Source organism: Pseudophryne corroboree, chromosome 3 (genome assembly GCF_028390025.1).
Source record: "Pseudophryne corroboree isolate aPseCor3 chromosome 3, aPseCor3.hap2, whole genome shotgun sequence".
Lineage (NCBI taxonomy): Eukaryota > Metazoa > Chordata > Amphibia > Anura > Myobatrachidae > Pseudophryne > Pseudophryne corroboree.
The window spans coordinates 395,760,833-395,783,473 of NC_086446.1; positions in this window are offsets into that span (position 1 = coordinate 395,760,833).

Below are 22,641 nucleotides of genomic sequence, written 5' to 3' on the forward strand. Positions count from 1 at the left end.
GACGATGTGACCTACATGAATAGTGAATACCAACTGAAGACACTGTCTTCCCAGGGAGGATACATTTCTTCAGAGGTTCCACATTGTGAGAAACCACCATATAGGTAAGGTGCATATGTAATGGAGAGGAATGTTCCCAGAGTGATAATAGACAGGTGGCGTGTCATGTTGGCACAGACCATTTTCAGTGTCCACGTCCCTTCCAGTATGTCACCACGCCCACATTTTCATGTGCTTTATATTTGTGTGTGTGGTGTGTGTTGGGGGATGCCAAATTTTAATTTTGCTCTGGGTGCCGCAGACAAGATTATGCCTCTGGTCAAAGCTACTGATAGCCCGAAGCTTAATAAATATAGCCCTTGTAGATTTTGCTACATGCTATGTGACTTTGCCTACAGTAAAATACACAGTTTACAAAACAGACATTAAATAGCAAAAAAAAAAAAAAAAAAAAAACCTGCTGTTTAAAGAACTGTACTGGGTGTTTTTTCTGTAAATCTACTAAAACACATTGAAAAATTACCCCTGTCGTTCCACATACTGCAACTGCCATTTTCCTAATCATTAAATTAATTAACAGAGCTCCTCATAAGAACTTTGAAAAACAAAAGCAAAAAAACACAAAAAATAATGTTTGGTCACAAATTGAAGCATTATTCTTTCAAAATAATTGTTTTCAGTATTGTATCTCCTTAGTATGGTGCAGTGATGCATGTCCCCTATATTTTACCAGCTTTTGGCCTTGCAAGCATTAGCAAAGATGAGAAAAGGGCAGTAGAGGCAAATGCCAATCTCTTTCAATTCTATTTTTTTCTGTGGATTAAATATTATATAAACAAGTGAATGTGATACTGATGGTAAACGACATTGACAGGAAGTGCTACATGGAACAAAGAGACACAAAGCAATGAGGTCCCTGCAGCAGTGTGCCCTTCTCTAGATAGACATGCTTTTAACTTTATGCTGTTTGTAAAGGTTAACAGCGTGGTTTATTTATGTAATGGGAACAAAGAAAAATCAGCTCACCGAAATGTAGCCGCGGTTACAGAAACTGAACCAACAAGTGAAATAACAAAGCCCTTGGGAGGGGATATTTACAACAGACTGGCCTATTGCTAATGAGCGCAAAAGCCATTTAATCCCTGGCTTTTTACACCTGACGTGCAAGGCTTTATGTCTCTGCGTATAAAGATTAACGTGGAAAATTATAGTATTTTGCAAAAGATATCATTGTCAAAAAACTTTTCTGCTTCTGCTTTTATATACTATATAACAGGATAATCTGTAAACTCTGTATGGGTGCTAGAATTATTTAAAACATAAATATTTAAATATTGTGAATCACCATTAATAAAGCGTGAGGATTTATTTATTGGTAAGAATTAAATTGAACTGTTGCCTTGGACCTGTTGGCCGGGGGCTGTCCAATGCCTCCTCATGCATGTGCATAGCTCCAAGCATGCTCAAAGAACAGAGACAGGAAGTGACATCAGAACCCGCCACTAGTGATGTGTTTGGCATCAGAACGAAAGGAAGGAGTGTGAGAGCGGGGTCACATAGGAAAGATGTTAAGCCATTGTAGGGAATGCAACCTGTCTGAAAGGGAGTCTTTGGCAAAGGCAAATCTGAGTTCAGGAAGTAACATAGTAACATAGTTGGTGAGGTTGAAAAAGACCAGTAGTCCATCGAGTTCAACCTGAATTATATTATATTCCCTATTCTATTCTGGTTAAAAGCAATATCCTCGGATATCTTTTTCCGTTAGAAATGTATATAACCCATTTTTAAACGCTTTGACTGAGTCCGCCATTACAACTTTCTCTGGCAGTGAATTCCATATTCGTATTGCTCTTACAATGAAGAATCCCTTCCTGCGCTGAGTACAGAATTTCCTCTCCTCAAGCCTTAGTGGGTGTCTGGGCAATTTGTGTAGAGCCCTCTTAAAACATCTGCCCCACCTGCAGTGCAACATTGTTTTGCCCAATTGCTAACTTTTTTGGTCTGCTAACAAACCTGAATAACCCGTTAAGATGCTGATCGAGATTGCACACAGAAAGATGCAATATTGATGGGAATTTCAGGGAGGTAACAAGATGGTGACTAGCCAGATGCAGGTGTATCACGGTCTGTAATACATCTAAACACGCAATTGCACTGACATAGGTCACCATGTTCAGAAAGCACAATTGCACCTGCAATACTGTAGGTGATATCTTCAGTGGTGCAATGATATTGTGATTTAATGCGTGCCTCGACTGAATAACGCTGCTGCCAGTGAGCTCTCAGTAGCAGTGGAGTGTGGTGGGGTGAGGCAGAGCCTTACCTGCCATACTGATGTTTAAACTAGAGGTTTGACTGTATAAAGTATATGACAAATACAAAGAATATATTATAAATATCTTTTTATTATTCTAATGATTTTTAGAGTCAGATCTCTGGAGTAAAAAGTCTATGAGAGGTGGGGTAGTGCCTCTCCTGATTATCTTTTCCACACATCTCTGATCAAAACTCACCAAATTTCCTGCAGTATATACTGCAGCTGTGTATGCCCACATGTGCCCTTTGGCTCATATACTGTATTGTGTGTAAATCTAGCTCTGGTGCTAGCCAGTGCCTCCTCAGCCATTTACCTGACCGCACGTCTCTGCTCAGTAGGCTGAGAATGGCATTTGCATAAAGATGCAGACACTGCGGTAGAAAAATAGGCAGTAGCGGTTCAACTGCTTCCCAGGGGTGGATGTAGGGGTGAGGGCGCACCTAAGCACAACAGCAACGACCCCCACCCCCGCCTGCCTAATTTTATTATTTTTTATTGATTAGTTATAAGCTCTCATTAATGATAGCCAATTTATTACAGTAATAAAAAAAGAAACTGACTTTTTTTATTTTTATTATGTATACATATTTACTAAGTAGGGCAGCTTACAGGGGCAGTATGTGCACGTCCTACCCATTTACACTCCATTCAAGATGGTATATGGTACAGTACATGGAAAATATTTTGCAGTTACTGCTGCTTTTCAGCCTGACAGTACCAACCCAAGCATCCAAGAACTGCCCCCAAACATCCTCACATGCCTAATGGGAAATTCGCCAGTGCTGCTTCCACCTCTGAATCAAGCCCTTATTCTCTTACTCTCCTATCATCCCATCTGTACCCAAGGTTACACTTGAAGGAACAATCCGCCTCCATTTATTAGCACCAAATGACACATTGGGCAATATTCAATTTATTGAAAAGTCAGTTGGGTATCTGTGTAATAGACAGGAAAAAACAGACACCCAACTGACTTTTCAAACAATTGAATTTCCACCATTAAATCTAATTCAAATCCTCATTCAGTAAAAAAAAATGCTTTATTCCCTATGCAAGCATTTGGAAACCAACTCTGGAAATCCTATGTTTGCCCCTGGAACTGGGAGCAAATCACATTTCTGTATATAGATTAAGGAGTTGGACTGTGCTTATCTTTTATACACTGTGCTAAATTGCATTGTGCGTGCACTACATCCTTTCCTATAAGCATAGTGCGTTTCCCTCATCCCAGCATTCACAGCGGCAGCCAGACAATGCGGAAGGAGAGGGGGCTGCTGCAGCGGCGCATCTATCAATTACATAGTGCTGCTGCGGCTCCAGTCCCCCTCCCTCCTCCTCCTTCTCCGCTGCCCGGGAATGGATCTGCCTACAAGAGGAGCCTGACTGCCAGCAGGGAGAGATGGTAAGTGTCTCTCTCTCTCTCTCTCTTTCTCTTTCTTTCTCTCTCTCTTCTGTCTGCTGTAATGTGTAAAAAGGGGGACTAGCTGCCGTAATGTGTAAAAAGGGGGATGCTGCCTGCCGTAATGTGTAAAAAGGGGGACGCTGTCTGCTGTAATGTGTAAAAAGGGGGACGCTGTCTGTCGCAATGTGTAAAAAAGGGGGCACTGTCTGCCGTAATGTGTAATAAGGGGGACGCTGTCTGCCATAATGTGTAAAAAGGGGGACACTGTCTGCCGTAATGTGTAAAAAGGGGGACGCTGTCTGCTGTAATGTGGAATAAGGGGGACGCTGTCTGCCGTAATGTGTGAAAAGGGGACGCTGTCTGCCGTAATGTGTAAAAAAGGGGATGCTGTCTGCCGTAATGTGTAAAAAGGGGGACACTGTCTGCCGTAATGTGTAAAAAGGGGGACACTGTCTGCCGTAATGTGTAAAAAGGGAACGCTGCCTGCTGTAATGTGTAAAAAGGGGGACTGTCTGCCGTAATGTGTAAAAAGGGGCTCTACCTGGTGTAGTGGAGCTACTGTGCAGCGTAATTTGAATAATGGAGACTACTGTGCACCGTAGTATGAATTGGTATTATTTTGTGACCACGCCACTTTCCCATGAAGCCACGCCCCTATATATTTTTCACCCCCCTGCGGCGCGCACTGCCCCTATCTTGCATGGGGGGGCGCCAATGCTGTTTCTTGCACACAGTGTTAAAATACCTAGTTACGGCACTGGTTCATATAAACACTGAATGACATAGTTTTAGTTTGCATCTCGTAGGTGACGGCATTCAACCACATCCAGGTGCATGCCGTCTCGTGCAATATCTTTGAAAACGAAAGATATTGTACCTCATTAACAACTCGCGGGATACAGGTATATTGTTAACGATATAGGGTATACACTAGAGATGAGCGGGTTCGGTTCCTCGGGATCCGAACCCCCCGAACTTCACCTATTTTACACAAGTCTGAGGCAGCCTCGGATCCTCCCGCCTTGCTCGGTTAACCCGAACGCGCCCGAACGTCATCATCCCGCAGTCGGATTCTCGCGAAATTCGTATTCTATATAAGGAGCCGCGCATCGCCGCCATTTTCACTCGTGCTTTGGAGGTTGAACGGAGAGGACGTGGCTGCGTTCTCTCCCTGAAAAGCTCCGTAATCTGTGCTCAGTGTGCTGCAAATATCTGTGCTCAGTGTGCTGCAAATAATCTGTGCTCAGTGTGCTGAAACTATCTACGTTCTCTGCCTGAAAACGCTCCATATCTGTGCACAGTGTGCTTCAAATATCTGATCAGTTTGCTGCATTGTGGGGACTGGGGACCACCAGTATATAATAATTATAGTAGTACAGTACAGTAGGCCATTGCTGTATCTTGCAGCTCTGTGTCACTGCACGTATCCATTCCATATCTGTGCGGCATTTTTGTGAGCAGTATATATACTAGTATTACAGTGCAGCATTTTGGTGACCCAACAGTATATAGTTGTGTACAGTAGGCCATTGCTGTATCTTGCAGCTCTGTGTCACTGCACGTATCCATTCCATATCTGTGCAGCATTTTTGTGAGCAGTATATATAGTATTACAGTGCAGCATTTTGGTGACCCAACAGTATATAGTTGTGTACAGTAGGCCATTGCTGTATCTTGCAGCTCTGTGTCACTGCACGTATCCATTCCATATCTGTGCAGCATTTTTGTGAGCAGTATATATACTAGTATTACAGTGCAGCATTTTGGTGACCCAACAGTATATAGTTGTGTACAGTAGGCCATTGCTGTATCTTGCAGCTCTGTGTCACTGCACGTATCCATTCCATATCTGTGCGCCATTTTTGTGAGCAGTATATATAGTATTACAGTGCAGCATTTTGGTGACCCAACAGTATATAGTTGTGTACAGTAGGCCATTGCTGTATCTTGCAGCTCTGTGTCACTGCACGTATCCATTCCATATCTGTGCACCATTTTTGTGAGCAGTATATATAGTATTACAGTGCAGCATTTTGGTGACCCAACAGTATATAGTTGTGTACAGTAGGCCATTGCTGTATCTTGCAGCTCTGTGTCACTGCACGTATCCATTCCATATCTGTGCGCCATTTTTGTGAGCAGTATATATAGTATTACAGTGCAGCATTTTGGTGACCCAACAGTATATAGTTGTGTACAGTAGGCCATTGCTGTATCTTGCAGCTCTGTGTCACTGCACGTATCCATTCCATATCTGTGCAGCATTTTTGTGAGCAGTATATATAGTACTACAGTGCAACATTTTGGTGACCCAACAGTATATAGTTGTGTACAGTAGGCCATTGCTGTATCTTGCAGCTCTGTGTCACTGCACGTATCCATTCCATATCTGTGCACCATTTTTGTGAGCAGTATATATAGTATTACAGTGCAGCATTTTGGTGACCAACAGTATACATATATAGTACAGTACAGTAGGCCATTGCTATTGATATATTACTGGCATATAATTCCACACATTAAAAAATGGAGAACAAAAATGTGGAGGGTAAAATAGGGAAAGATCAAGATCCACTTCCAACTCGTGCTGAAGCTGATGCCACTAGTCATGGCCGAGACGATGAAATGCCATCAACGTCGCCTGCCAAGGCCGATGCCCAATGTCATAGTAGAGAGCATGTAAAATCCAAAAAACAAAAGTTCAGTAAAATGACCCAAAAATCTAAATTAAAAGCGTCTGAGGAGAAGCGTAAACTTGCCAATATGCCATTTACGACACGGAGTGGCAAGGGAAGGCTGAGGCCCTCCCCTATGTTCATTGCTAGTGGTTCAGCTTCACATGAGGATGGAAGCACTCATCCTCCGGCTAGAAAAATGAAAAGACTTAAGCTGGCAAAAGCACAGCAAAGAACTGTGCGTTCTTCTAAATCACAAATACCCAAGGAGAGTCCAATTGTGTCGGTTGCGATGCCTGACCTTCCCAACACTGGACGGAAAGAGGTGGCGCCTTCCACCAGTTCCTGATAGTCAAATTGAAGATATCACTGTTGAAGTACACCAGGATGAGGATATGGCTGTTGCTGGCGCTGACGAGGAAATTGACAAGGAGGATTCTGATAGTGAGGTGGTTTGTTTAAGTCAGGCACCCGGGGAGACACCTGTTGTCCGTGGGACGAATATGGCCATTGACATGCCTGGTCAAATTACAAAAAAAATCACCTCTTCGGTGTGGAATTATTTTAACAGAAATGCGGACAACAGGTGTCAAGCCGTGTGTTGCCTTTGTCAAGCTGTAATAAGTAGGGGTAAGGATGTTAACCACCTAGGAACATCCTCCCTGGGAGCGCATTCATCAGAAGTCATTGACAAGTTAAAAAACTTTGGGTGACAGCGGAAGCAGTCCACTGACAACTAAATCCCTTCCTCTTGTAAGTTGTAACCCAGCTCCTACAAACCACACCACCAACTCCCTCAGTGTCAATTTCCTCATTAGACAGGAAATCCAATAGTCCTGCAGGCCATGTCACTGGCAAGTCTGACGAGTCCTCTCCTGCCTGGGATTCCTCCGATGCATCCTTGAGTGTAACGCCTACTGCTGCTGGCGCTGCTGTTGTTGCTGCTGGGAGTCGATTGTCATCTCAGAGGGGAAGTCGGAAGACCACTTGTACTACTTCCAGTAAGCAATTGACTGTCCAACAGTCCTTTGCGAGGAAGATGAAATATCAGAGCAGTCATCCTGCTGCAAAGCGGATAACTCAGGCCCTGGCAGCTGCGTTGGTGTTAAACGTGTGTCCGGTATCCACCGTTAAATCACAGGGAATTAGAGAATTGCTTGAGGTACTGTGTCCCCCAGTCAGCTGTGTCCCCAGTCAGCTGACTGGGGGACACAGTAAGAGGCACACTGCTGACAACCTCTTACGGAAACTGAGGAACATCATCGCAGAATGGCTTACCCCAATTGGACTCTCTTGGGGATTTGTGACAATGGACAATGCCACCAACATTGTGCGGGCATTACATGTGGGCAAATTCCAGCACGTCCCATGTTTTGCACATACATTGAATTTGATGGTGCAGAATTATTTAAAAAACTACAGGGGCGTGCAAGAGATGCTGTCGGTGGCCCGAAGAATTGCGGGCCACTTTCGGCATTCAGCCACCGCGTGCCGAAGACTGGAGCACCAGCAAACACTCCTGAACCTGCCCCGCCATCAGCTGAAACAAGAGGTGGTAACGAGGTGGAATTCAACCCTCTATATGCTTCAGAGGATGGAGGAGCAGCAAAAGGCCATTCAAGCCTATACATCTACCTACGATATAGGCAAAGGAGGGGGAATGCACCTGTCTCAAGCGCGGTGGAGAATGATTTCAACGTTGTGCAAGGTTCTGCAACCCTTTGAACTTGCCACACGTGAAGTCAGTTCAGACACTGCCAGCCTGAGTCAGGTCATTCCCCTCATCAGGCTTTTGCAGAAGAAGCTGGAGAGATTGAAGGAGGAGCTAAAACAGAGCGATTCCGCTAGGCATGTGAGACTTGTGGATGGAGCCCTTAATTCACTTCACCAGGATTCACGGGTGGTCAATCTGTTGAAATCAGAGCACTACATTTTGCCCACCGTGCTCGATCCTAGGTTTAAAGCCTACATTGTATCTCTCTTTCCGGCAGACACAAGTCTGCAGAGGTTCAAAGACCTGCTGGTGAGAAAATTGTCAAGTCAAGCGGAACGTGACCCGCCAACAGCTCCTCCTTCACATTCTCCCGCAACTGGGGCTGCGAGGAAAAGGCTAAGAATTCCGAGCCCACCCGCTGGCGGTGATGCAAGGCAGTCTGAAGCGAATGCTGACATCTGGTCCGGACTGAAGGACCTGCCAACGATTACTGACATGTCGTCTACTGTCACTGCATATGATTCTGTCACCATTGAAAGAATGGTGGAGGATTATATGAGTGACCGCATCCAAGTAGGCACGTCAGACAGTCCGTACGTATACTGGCAGGAAAAAGAGGCAATTTGGAGGCCCTTGCACAAACTGGCTTTATTTTACCTAAGTTGCCCCCCCCTCCAGTGTGTACTCCGAAAGAGTGTTTAGTGCAGCCGCTCACCTTGTCAGCAATCGGCGTACGAGGTTACTTCCAGAAAATGTGGAGAAGATGATGTTCATCAAAATGAATAGTAATCAATTCCTCCGTGGAGACATTAACCATCAATTGCCTCCAGAATGTACACAGGGACCTGAGATGGTGGATTCCAGTGGGGACGAATTAATAATCTGTGAGGAGGGGGATGTACACAGTGAAAGGGGTGAGGAATCGGACGATGAGGAGGAGGTGGACATCTTGCCTCTGTAGAGCCAGTTTGTGCAAGGAGAGATTGATTGCTTCTTTTTTGGTGGGGGCCCAAACCAACCAGTCATTTCAGCCACAGTCGTATGGCAGACCCTGTCACTGAAATGATGGCTTTGTTAAAGTGTGCATGTCCTGTTTATACAACATAAGGGTGGGTGGGAGGGCCCAAGGACAATTCCATCTTGCACCTCTTTTTTCTTTAATTTATCTTTGCATCATGTGATGTTTGGGGCCAATTTTTTTAAGTGCCATCCTGTCTGACACTGCAGTGCCACTCCTAGATGGGCCAGGTGTTTGTGCCGCCCACTTTGGTCGCTTAGCTTAGTCATCCAGCGACCTCGGTGCAAATTTTAGGACTAAAAATAATATTGTGAGGTGTGAGGTTTTCAGAATAGACTGGAAATGAGTGGAAATTATGGTTATTGAGGTTAATAATACATTGGGATCAAAATTACTCCCCAAATTCTATGATTTAAGAGGTTTTTGAGGGTTTTTTGAAAAAAAACACCCGAATCCAAAACACACCCGAATCCGACAAAAAAATTTCAGGGAGGTTTTGCCAAAACGCGTCCGAATCCAAAACACGGCCGCGGAACTGAATCCAAAACCAAAACACCAAACCCGAAAAATGTCCGGTGCACATCTCTGGTATACACACTCGCCGATGTGAGATATATCGTCCGATCCACTGGTTCGGACGATATATCAGGTGCACATCGGCAAGTGTGTACTCAGCCTTAGGAAGTTGATTGGCTGGTCATTTATCACTCTTTATCGTCTCCACTTCATAACTTTTTAAGGCGTACTACATTTGGGCAAAGCTTTGCTTCTGTTTGTCCCCATATTTGATGATTGACAGCCACCAGTATTAGTTTTGCTTATTACATTGACCATAAATAATTTGAATTGGCCCTGGGCCACTTATCCAAGGCACCCCTGCAAGTGTCCCGAGGCACCCCAGGGTGCCACGGCACACAGTTTGAGAACCACTGGCATAGTGTCATACTTCAACAGGAGTGAATCGTCATAAGTAAACTAACCAATGTCAGCAAAAGTGACACCGATTTATTGTCGGGACACCTCCGTTTAGCAGAAGTTTTTCACAGAGATGGCAACCCGGCATCATGAACATCATGAGAAATCAACCAGGCGTATGAACAGAAGCTAACAATAAGAACAGGGTATCCTTATAATCAAGAGAAGTGGCATACCTATAATGGGTGCAGGATTGACACCCTGGACCCATGTTTAATACCTCTACAGAGACCCGTAGCAGGGAAACATTTGGGAAATGAAGCAGCAGCCATTTCCCCAGCAATTTGCACATGCACAGTGGAATTGTCATAGGGAACAAGGCTGAGGCACCATGTTCCTGGAGACCTGCGCATGCACATTATATTTGGCACAGTGCCATTGTTTACTGACCTGCATTGGCAAGACAGAAGGGGGCCCGGTGGACAAGATCAAAATCTTGACAGGTAAAAGGTAGACAGTGGGCAAGATCGACACCCTTCCTCTTTTGTGAGGTGTTTGTAACAGTAATGTGTAAAGTATTAGCAGTTGCTAAGCAAGCACATGAACCTAAGGGGTGATTCAGAGGTGGATACTGTTTGTGTCCTTAGACGCAGCTGCTGTGCGACAATATGTAAAAGCCACAGGATGCCTCTTGTGTGAAGCCACCTGTGGCCTCTGTGATCCGCTGCTGAGTCTGAAGACAAAGCATCAGATCACAATCAGGCAGCCATTGGCCATTTAAGTAAGCCTAAGCTTACTCCGAATGGCTGCCAGAAACCCTTTGCTAGGGCCAGAAAATCTGCATTGGAAGATGCAGATCCTGGCCTCAGACCCCCCCACCCCCCACCTTTAATGGTCCTCGTTGTTGCTCTGCCCCACCCCCAAATGGTTTCAGCATGTCAATCATGCTGCAACTTAGCAGGCACTGCAAGCAGTCTTGCAGGACCCATTCTGCACATGTGCAGTACAGGTGCTCTGCATGCGCAGTCCACCCACCATCGGGTTTGTTGCACAACTCAGGCCGCTAGTAAGAAAATAGTAAGACTTCTGCCTCCAAGGTGAGATGGGGGTTGGCGCAACAAAATCTCCCTTTGAAGGAATTTTAGTTAGATCTGCCTCTGGAGCCCAACGGCAACTGACTCCATTGCCTCCAGCAGTTCCGTCCCTGTTACATGCGGCATCGACACTGCATGAGATGCAGAATCAGACCCATAATTTCAGTTTTTGCAGCAGTTACCTAACACTATTAGTTAACTAAAATCACTTACTGTATTTATGCATTACTCAATGCTTAAAAACCTAAACTTGTGTAAGTAAAAGACTTAGATCGTCATTTGAAAGGTATATATATTTTTGAGGTAAGCAGGGATATGTCTTGCCCACTCATGTGTGCTGTTGGTAAATAATGAAAATCCATCTTATCAGATCACAGATGTGTTAATGGAGCTCTATGAATGGGATAGGTAATGCCTTAACCCACTTAAGGAAGATAAATCTTGCTCAAAGACAAGTATCTGCAATATTGGATTACTGTCCATCACCCACCTGTGGCTTCCTGAGGGAAGGGTTTGGAACAGTAATTTACCATGAGGAGCAATAAATAGTTTGTTAAAGCAGGAGTCACGTAATTCTTTTAGTAAGCTTGTGCTGGATCAGTGTAATTTGCAGGTGTGCTAAATGTCACGTGAAGATTGCTTTCTCTTCTTCTGAAAATGTCATAGATCTGAGGCTTTCAGAGGGAAATCTGTAAAAGCAAGCCTGACCCAACTATACCTGGTCTGTGGTGAGCTGGATATATTTAGCACCGCTTACTGTAGCTAATAGATATAGCTAATCGATACTACTAAATTGCTTTGTCTCGGGGGCTTTAAAAAGGTGTCCTAAATTGTAGACGTTTAAAATAGGTAATATAAAGTATTGTGTACATACACACTGCAATCTTTATATATATATATATATATATATAAAAATTCATAAAGCCTTTTCATTTCACTCAAATCTGTGAGATGTCTTTCTATTAATGTCTAATATTTCTGATATATGGGGTTAAATGTACTAGCCTGTGAGAAGCAGGAAGTGCGGGACTTTAACATTTTTAAAGCGGCAATCCTTTACACGGCAAAACCAACCTATTACATTTAGCCCATACAGTATCACAACACAAACAAGGTCATTATTAAATGTAATCAAATCTCTTGTTATTGTTCTTACCCTTCCTAGAATGGTCACTACCCTACAAGTGCTCCAGTTTGGTCCTAATATATGCATTTGCCAGAACTGTTGCAAAATAGCTACTGTACATTCAAAGAATCCATCCAGGAGAGTAATTAGAACTGTGTGGGCCCTGTAGCAAAATCTGGTTTCATGGAAGAAGAGAGAATGAGAGCAAGACATAGGAGAAAGGGAGAGAGAGGTTGTCAGGGAGAAAGATAAAGAAAGGCATGAGAGGAGAGTGACAGGACATCAGAGAGAGAGGGTGTGAGAGAGAGGTGGGAGGAGTAAGAGAGAGAGGGAGGGGAGCAAGTGGGAGAGCGAAAGAAAGTGTGTCAGGGAGGGAAGGAAAGCGAAAGAGAGGGGAATGAGAGAGTGAGAGCATCAGTGAGAGACAGAGAGGTAGATATAAAGGGTGTCAGGAGAGAGAGAGAATGAGAGAGAGAGAGAGAGTCAGGGAGAGAAAGTGTCAGGGAGACAGAAACAGTGTCAGAGAGAGAGAGACTGAGAAACAGTGTCAGAGAGAGAAATGAAATTACAGTGTCAGGGAGAGTGAGGGAGAAAGACAGTGTTAGAGAGAGAGAGGGAGAGAAATAGTGTGCGCAAGAAAGAGAAATACAGTATCAGGAGGAGAGAGGGAGAGAGAGAGAGTGTCAAGTAGAGAGAGATGCAAAGAGTGTCAGGGGGCGAGAGATTGAGAAAGAGTGTCAGAGAGAGAGAGGGAGTGAGTGGGAGAGAGAGACAGAGCATTAGGGAGGGAGAGAAAGAGAGGGGAACAAGAGATAGAGAGAGTGTCATGGCGATAGAGGGAGAGAGAGGAGGTGTCAGGCATAGAGAGAGTGTGTGTCGGAGAGAGAGAGAGTAAGTGACAGAAAGAGAGGCAGCGTCAGGGAGAGAGAGACAGTGACAGAGAGACAGTGTCAGAGAGAGAGGGAGAGAGAGAGAGACAGTGTCAGGGAGCGAGAGAGTGAGAAGGAGTGAGGAGAAGGGGAAGAGGGAGGGGGATTGAGCAGGAGAGAGAGAGGAGGAGAGAGAGGGGACGGGGTGAGCAGAGGAGAGAGAGAGGGGGGGAAAGAGTGGGAGTGAGCAGGAGAGAGATAGGGAGAGAGAGGGGGAGTGAGCAGGAGAGAGAGGGAGTGAGGGGGAGAGGGAGGGGGAGTGAGCAGGAGAGAGAGAGTGGGAGAGAGAGGGAGTGGGAGTGAGCAGGAGTGAGAGAGAGGGAAGGGGAAGTGAGCAGGAGAGACATTACCTAATGACTGCACACTTCACAGGCCTCTGATAGGAGTAGGCATTGCACAACATTAGGTCCCGCCCCCTTACTTACTGCACTCCATGCTGACGGCCACGTAGGGGGCGGGGCAGAGCAGATTGCACAGACTTAGGCGATGTTTGCCGTTGTGTGGAACCAGCTGCATCCCCCACGAATGTTCTTCCCTGCACCCGGGGGTGAGGGGGAGCGGCGGGCCTCGGGGATACCCATTGGCAGGGTGCAGGGGCAGTTGCAGGCCCTACACCCTTGGTAGTTACGCCACTGAATCTATCCCATATGTACGCTTGTATGTATATGCATTCATACTAGAGATGTGCACCGGAAATTTTTCGGGTTTTGTGTTTTGGTTTTGGATTCGGTTCCGCGGCCGTGTTTTGGATTCGGATTCGTTTTGGCAAAACCTCCCTGAAAATTTTTTGTCGGATTCGGGTGTGTTTTGGATTTGGGTGTATTTTTTCAAAAAACCCTCAAAAACAGTTTAAATCATAGAATTTGGGGGTAATTTTGATCCTATAGTATTATTAACCTCAATAACCACAATTTCCACTCATTTCCAGTCTATTCTGAACACCTCACACTACTATTTTTAGTCCTAAAATTTGCACCGAGGTCGCTGGATGACTAAGCAAAGCGACCCAAGAGGGCGGCACAAACACCTGGCCCATCTAGGAGTGGCACTGCAGTGTCAGACAGGATGGCACTTAAAAAAATTGGCCCCAAACAGCACATGATGCAAAGAAAAGAGAAAAAGAGGTGCACTGTGGTCACTGGACGGCTAAGCTAAGCGACACAAACACCTCAATATCACAGGAATTATTTGTTCTAATCAATGGTATAATTGGTCCAAATCACTGGAAGAAAATAACAAAATCACAGGAATTATTTGTTCTAATCAATGGTATTAGTGGTGCAAATCACTGGAAGAAAATGACAAAATCACAGGAATTATTCATTCTTTCTTATCAATGGTATTATTGGTCCAAATCACTGGAAGAAAATGACAAATCACTGGAATTATTCGTAAACATTTGTAGAAAGTCGCTGCTTTCTGACTACAGAAATGCTCAGATATTTCTGCGAATCCACAATCCCTTACCAGAGGAAAAAGAAATTGAGAAACCGTTGTTTGAGAACATTTGTTCTCTTTCCCTTACAAACAGGGCTCCCAGTGTGAGATTTAAAAATGCACCCCCCCCCATTGGCATAACAAAAAAATGTGCCCCCCCCCCATAGATATGAAAAGTAAAAGGTATGTGTGCGCCGAAGGCTCGAGCACTCCCGACAAAGGGGGCGTGGCCTCAATAAAATGGGCGCGGTCTCTGTAAAATGGGCGTGACCTCGTCTGAATCGACTACCTTACACCCCAGTTTTTCACCTTGCACCGACAGATCACGGCGAGCACAGGAAAAAAATAAATATATATATTATGCCATACACCGCAATGCCCTTGATACGTTAAATCCCCATTTTACACGTTACGGCAGGCAAGAGTCCCCATTTTCCACAATACGGCGGGCAAGAGTCCCCATTTTCCACATTACGGCAGGCACGTGTCCCCATTTTACACAATACGGCAGACACGTGTCCCCATTTTACACAGTGTGACAGGCAAGTGTCCCCATTTTACACAGTACGGCAGGCAAGAGTCCCCATTTTACACAGTACGGCAGGCACGTGTCCCCATTTTACACAGCACGGCAGGCAAGTGTCCCCATTTTACACAGCACGGCAGGCAAGAGTCCCCATTTTACACAGTGCGGCAGGCAAGTGTCCCCATTTTACACAGTACGGGAGGCAAGTGTCCCCATTTTACACAGTGCGGCAGGCACGTGTCCCCATTTTACACAGTGCGGCAGGCAAGTGTCCCCATTTTACACAGTACGGCAGGCAAGTGTCCCCATTTTACACAGTACGGCAGGCAAGTGTCAATATTTTACACAATACGGCAGGCAAGTTTCGCCATTTTACACAATACGGCAGGTAGGTGTCCCCATTTTACACAGTATGGCAGGCAAGTGACCATATTTTACACAATACGGCAGGCAAGTGTCCCCATTTTACACAATACGGCAGGTAGGTGTCCCCATTTTACACATTATGGCAGGCGAGTGTCTCCATTTTACACAGTACGGCAGGTAGGTGTCCCCATTTTACACAGTATGGCAAGTAGGTGTCCCCATTTTACACCGTACGGCAGGCAGGTGTCCCCATGTTACACAGTATGGCAGGCAGGTGTCCCCATTTAACACATTATGGCAGGAGAGTGTCCCCTTTTTATACATGATGGCAGGTGGCAGAGGAGGGGGAGAGAGAGGGAGAGGCTGACTTACAGTTGAAGCGGTTCTTCCCGCTCTTCGCCGCCTCTCCCTCCTCTTCGCGGCGCCGGCCGGCTTGGCTCCCCCTCCTATTGAGTACCCAACTTGGGGGGTGGAGCTTTGTGGAATGACACGATTGCGTCGTGACATCACGACGCACCGCGTCATTCCACAAAACTCTGATCCCCGAGCTGGGTACTCGGGAGGAGGAAGGAGGGGGGATTTTAAAGTGTTCAAGAAGTGCCGCGGCGGGCGCCCCGTGCAGTTGCACGGCTCGCCCGCCGCAAGGAACGGCACTGCTTACAAAGGAACAAACCACTTTCCAAGAAGACTGACGTTTTTGGGATTATGGAGACATAATGTTTTTGAATATAAATCCTAAAGCAGGTGGTGTATTAGAGCAAAAGAGTGCAAGAGACCAGCCATGCAGTTTCTGAAATATTATGACAAAATGTTACTGTATTTCATAAGCACTCATTCCTAACTCTGCTAAGTACTGTTTGGTATACTGTATCTGGCTTCCATGAGGTAGTTGTCCATTATTTCAGCTTCCATTAACCTTTTTAAAAGCGGTAGAAGTTATCAATTCTTCCCCCCCCCCCCCCCCCCCCTATTTTTAATTTTCTCCTGCATAGCCCAGTAAAATGTTGCAATGTTAAGTATTGACTTGTGCCTTCTAGGGGTCCACTTCTTCACCAAACCCAGCCAAATCTCATCCTAACCCTCTGTTCCACGTTCTCTATGTACCCCATCTATGTCACCCATGTCTGTCTACCCCTCCCCTTTAGATTGTAAACTCTCACGAGCAGGGCCCTCTTCCCTCATGTGTTTATCCTTTGTCTTACTTTAATAATCTTCAACTGTACCACATCCAGCAGTCTTCTGCCACTTGATACTTATTCCAGTGTCATCTGCTGATGTAACTATGTTTATTTACCCTGTACTTGTCCTATACTGTCATCAACTATAAATTGCTATTTTCCTGTTTGATTATTTATGTACTCTGTAATTGGGTGCTGCGGAACCCTTGTGCCGCCATATAAATAAAGGATAATAATAATAATAAAATAGGGTGTATAATCCCCAGGTGTATCTCACACATCACACAGTACAGTATATAGGGTGTATAATCCCCAGGTGCAGAGCCGGAATAAGGGGGGGGGGCCCAGGGGGTCAGTACCCCGGGCCCCCCTGTCATAAGGGGCCCCCAGCCAAAGCTGCGCTGCCCCGCTCTGGTGCTGCTGTCCCCTCTCCAGCCTCCACCACCAGCAGCAGCTCTCCTGGCTGCAGTGGAGGCTGGAGATTGCTGCCTGTATCAATCCCTGATCCGAGCTGCCCATTAGGAGGGGGAGGGAGCCACACGCACAGCCGCGAGCGGGACATAACACACCCGCTGGCAGCGCGGAAACCTCCCTCCCTTGCAGCCGGTAGTCTTCTCCCCACTGCAGCGTGGGGTCTTTGTGCGGGGGTATGCTGCGATTCGGGGGTCGGAGCAGAGGAGACGGAGGTAATATAAGATAATTGTTATAGAATCATGTCATATTGGCTCCGCCCCCTCCCCGCCGACCCGCGAATCACGGCATTATTGTCGTGGGGGCGGGGCCTAATGGTGAACTGTGCCCCTGGCTCCCAGCAATATGTCCTGGCTGCAGCATCCTCATCCTTTTTCTCAGGGCAGGCTTTAATGTAAGTGTACGTGTACGCACAGTTTGTGATCTATGTGTGTATGTGTTCTATCTGTGTATACTGTATATATGTGTATATGTTCTATTCGTGTATATGTATGTGTATATGTATTTGTGTGTATGGGGGTGCATGAGTTCTATGTAATGTGTGTGTGTGTGTGTGTGTGTGTGTGTGTGTGTATACACACACACACACACACACACACACACACACACACACACACACACACACTTGTGTGCTTCAAAGGAAACCCCCCTTCCGAATCCTGCTTTCCCCCCTGCGGGGGGTGGTTGCTGGTGGGTGGGCCCCCTGTCTTGTGTGCCCTGGGCCCCCCAAGGGCTTAATCCGGCCCTGCCCAGGTGTATCTCACACATCGCTCAGTACAGATTACAGGATGTATAATCACCAGGTGTATAACATACATCGCACAGTACAGTATATAAAGTGTATAATCCCAAGTTGTATCTCACACATTGCTCAGTACAGTATACAGGGTGTATAATCACCAGGTGTATCACAAACATTGCACAGTACAGTATACAGGGTGTATAATCAATCACCAGGTGTATCACAAATGTTGCACAGTACAGAAAACAGGGTATATAATCCCCAGGTGTATCTCACACATCACACAGTACAGTATATAGGGTGTATAATCCCCAGGTGTATCTCACACATCGCACAGTACAGATTACAGGATGTATAATCACCAGGTGTATAACACACATTGCACAGTACAGTATATAGGGTGTATAATTCCAAAGTGTATCTCACACATCGCTCAGTACAGTATACAGGGTGTATAATCACCAGGTGTATCACAAACGTTTCACAGTACAGTATACAGGGTGTATAATCCCCAGGTGTATCTCACACATCACACAGTACAGTATATAGGGTGTATAATCCCCAGGTGTATCTCACACATCGCTCAGTACAGATTACAGGATGTATAATCACCAGGTGTATAACACACATCGCACAGTACAGTATATAAGGTGTATAATCCCAACATGTATCTCACACATCGCTCAGCACAGTATACAGGGTGTATAATCACCAGGTGTATCACAAACATTGCACAATACAGTATACAGGGTGTATAATCCTCAGGTGTATCTCACACATCACACAGTACAGTATATAGGGTGTATAATACTCAGGTGTATCTCACACATCGCTCAGTACAGATTACAGGATGTATAAACACCAGGTGTATAACACACATTGCACAGTACAGTATATAGGGTGTATAATCCCAAAGTGTATCTCACACATCGCTCAGTACAGTATACAGGGTGTATAATCACCAGGTGTATCACAAACATTGCACAGTACAGTATACAGGGTGTATAATCACCAGGTGTATCACAAATGTTGCACAGTACAGAAAACAGGGTATATAATCCCCAGGTGTATCTCACACATCGCACAGCACAGATTACAGGATGTATAATCACCAGGTGTATAACACACATTGCACAGTACAGTATATAGGGTGTATAATCCCAAAGTGCATCTCACACATCGCTCAGTACAGTATACAGGGTGTATAATCACCAGGTGTATCACAAACGTTGCACAGTACAGTATACAGGGTGTATAATCCCCAGGTGTATCTCACACATCACACAGTACAGTATATAGGGTGTATAATCCCCAGGTGTATCTCACACATCGCTCAGTACAGATTACAGGATGTATGATCACCAGGTGTATAACACACATCTCATAGTACAGTATATAGGGTGTATAATCCCAAGGTGTATCTCACACATCGCTCAGTACAGTATACAGGGTGTATAATCACCAGGTGTATCACAAACGTTGCACAGTACAGTATACAGGGTGTTTAATCCCAAGGTGTATCTCACACATCACACAGTACAGTATATAGGGTGTATAATCCCCAGGTGTATCTCACACATCGCTCAGTACAGATTACAGGATGTATGATCACCAGGTGTATAACACACATCTCATAGTACAGTATATAGGGTGTATAATCCCAAGGTGTATCTCACACATCGCTCAGTACAGTATACAGGGTGTATAATCACCAGGTGTATCACAAACGTTGCACAGTACAGTATACAGGGTGTTTAATCCCAAGGTGTATCTCACACATCGCTTAGCACAGATTACAGGATGTATAAAATCACCAGGTGTATAACACACGTCGCACAGTACAGTATACATACTGGTCACAACAATGCAGCAGATATTGAGCACTGATCAGGATACTAGAAGTGACACAGAGCTGCAAGATACAGCAATGGCCTACTGTACTGTACTACATGTATACTGCTGGTCACCAAAATGCTGCACTGTCCTACTATATACTGCTCACAATAATGCAGCACAGAGATAGTATACTTGACACAGAGCTGCAAGATACAGCAATGGCCTACTGTACTGTACTATATATGTATACTGCTGGTCACCAAAATGCTGCACTGTCCTACTATATACTGCTCACAATAATGCAGCACAGAGATAGTATACTTGACACAGAGCTGCAAGATACAGCAATGGCCTACTGTACTGTACTATATATGTATAATGCTGGTCACCAAAATGCTGCACTGTCCTACTATATACTACTCACAATAATGCAGCACAGAGATAGTATACTTGACACAGAGCTGCAAGATACAGCAATGGCCTACTGTACTGTACTATATATGTATACTGCTGGTCACGAAAATGCTGCACTGTCCTACTATATACTGCTCACAATAATGCAGCACAGAGATAGTATACTTGACACAGAGCACAATGTAGCACACTGAGCACAGATATTTGCAGCACACTGAGCACAGATATTTGCAGCACACTGAGCACAGATTACGGAGCTTTTCTGGGAGAGAACGCAGCCACGTCCTCTCCGTTCAATCTCCAATGCACGAGTGAAAATGGCGGCGATGCGCGGCTTTTTATATAGAATACGAATCTCGCGAGAATCCGACAGCGGGATGATGACGTTCGGGAGTGTTCGGGTTAACCGAGCAAGGCGGGAAGATCCGAGGCTGCCTCGGAACCGTGTAAAATAGGTGAAGTTCGGGGGGTCGCACTAATATATTCTAAAACATCTGGCACACATGCAGTCATATTGAACACTATGTCACACCAGACTGTGGACATTTATGATATCAACGTGGTTAAAATGTCCATATAATAATTGTTGGCACCTGGAATTGTCGACCTGGACAGAATGTAGCCATATTATATATACTGAATTGTAAATTAATGCTGATGGTTGTTTTACTTTACCCAGCTTTCATTCACCATATTAGGCGTGGTTCAAATTCTTTAAATATGTTGTATTATAAATAATTGTGACACTAAATCTACCTTGAAAATGGCACTCCTATACTGTACTGTAAATAGCTCTGTAGTTGTGGCTCCAATTCTTTACTGTAAACAATGTGTTCAGTATAATCAAATTTGACCTATAAAGCTAGTATATCATTCTAATTAAAACATAAACTTGTTTGTACATTAAACTTTTTTTAGTTTAGCATCACAGTCTGTGTGGTTGTTTTTAATATAATTAATATACTAACTATAATTACATTTCACTAATAAACCAGGTGTCTAACGTAAAAACAGTCTACAAATTGTAAAAGAGGATAGTAGACAATGGGTTACTCTATCAGGGATTTGTTCATGAAGGGATCCGGAGGATACTTCTCCTTATCCCCTCACGAGGCTGAAGTTAGCTTCTTATTCGGCTCCAGCTTCTTATTCGGCTCCAGCTTCTTATTCAGAAATTATTATATTAAAATAAATTAAATAAGGATAGATCACTAAGTTAACATTGCATAAACTTCAAATAGTGTCCCTTACACCAATTTACATGACATTTTGCATTAAACAAAAATGATTTGGGCATGAAAATGGTGGTAAAGCGGGCACAGACACCAGATTTCATCATTTTGAATAAGAAGCTGTAGCTGTGCAAGGGTTAAACAGCGTTGGTCAAAAGATTTGACACTTGAACCTCACACAGGGTGGTCACTTACATATCACCCACTTGCAGTTTGTCTTGACCAACAAGCATTTGGGCATGAAAATGGTGGTAAAGCGGGCACAGACACCAGATTTCATTATTTTGAATAAGAAGCTGTAGCTGTGCAAGGGTTAAACAGCGTTGGTCAAAAGATTTGACACTTGAACCTCACACAGGGTGGTCACTTACATATCACCCACTTGCAGTTTGTCTTGACCAACAAGCATTTGGGCATGAAAATGGTGGTAAAGCGGGCACAGACACCAGATTTCATCATTTTGAATAAGAAGCTGTAGCTGTGCAAGGGTTAAAGAGCGTTGGTCAAAAGATTTGATACTTGAAACTCACACAGGGTGGTCACTTACATATCACCCACTTGAAGTTTGTCTTGACCAACAAGCATTTGGGCATGAAAATGGTGGTAAAGCGGGCACAGACACCAGATTTCATCATTTTGAATAAGAAGCTGTAGTTGTGCAAGGGTTAAACAGCGTTGGTCAAAAGATTTGATACTTGAAACTCACACAGGGTGGTCACTTACATATCACCCACTTGCAGTTTGTCTTGACCAACAAGCATTTGGGCATGAAAATGGTGGTAAAGAGGGCACAGACACCAGATTTCATCATTTTGAATAAGAAGCTGTAGCTGTGCAAGGGTTAAACAGCGCTGGTCAAAAGATTTGACACTTGAACCTCACACAGGGTGGTCACTTACATATCACCCACTTGCAGTTTGTCTTGACCAACAAGCATTTGGGCATGAAAATGGTGGTAAAGCGGGCACAGACACCAGATTTCATCATTTTGAATAAGAAGCTGTAGCTGTGTAAGGGTTAAACAGCGTTGGTCAAAAGATTTGACACTTGAACCTCACACGGGGTGGTCACTTACATATCACCCACTTGCAGTTTGTCTTGACCAACAAGCATTTGGGCATGAAAATGGTGGTAAAGCGGGCACAGACACCAGATTTCATCATTTTGAATAAGAAGCTGTAGCTGTGCAAGGGTTAAAGAGCGTTGGTCAAAAGATTTGATACTTGAAACTCACACAGGGTGGTCACTT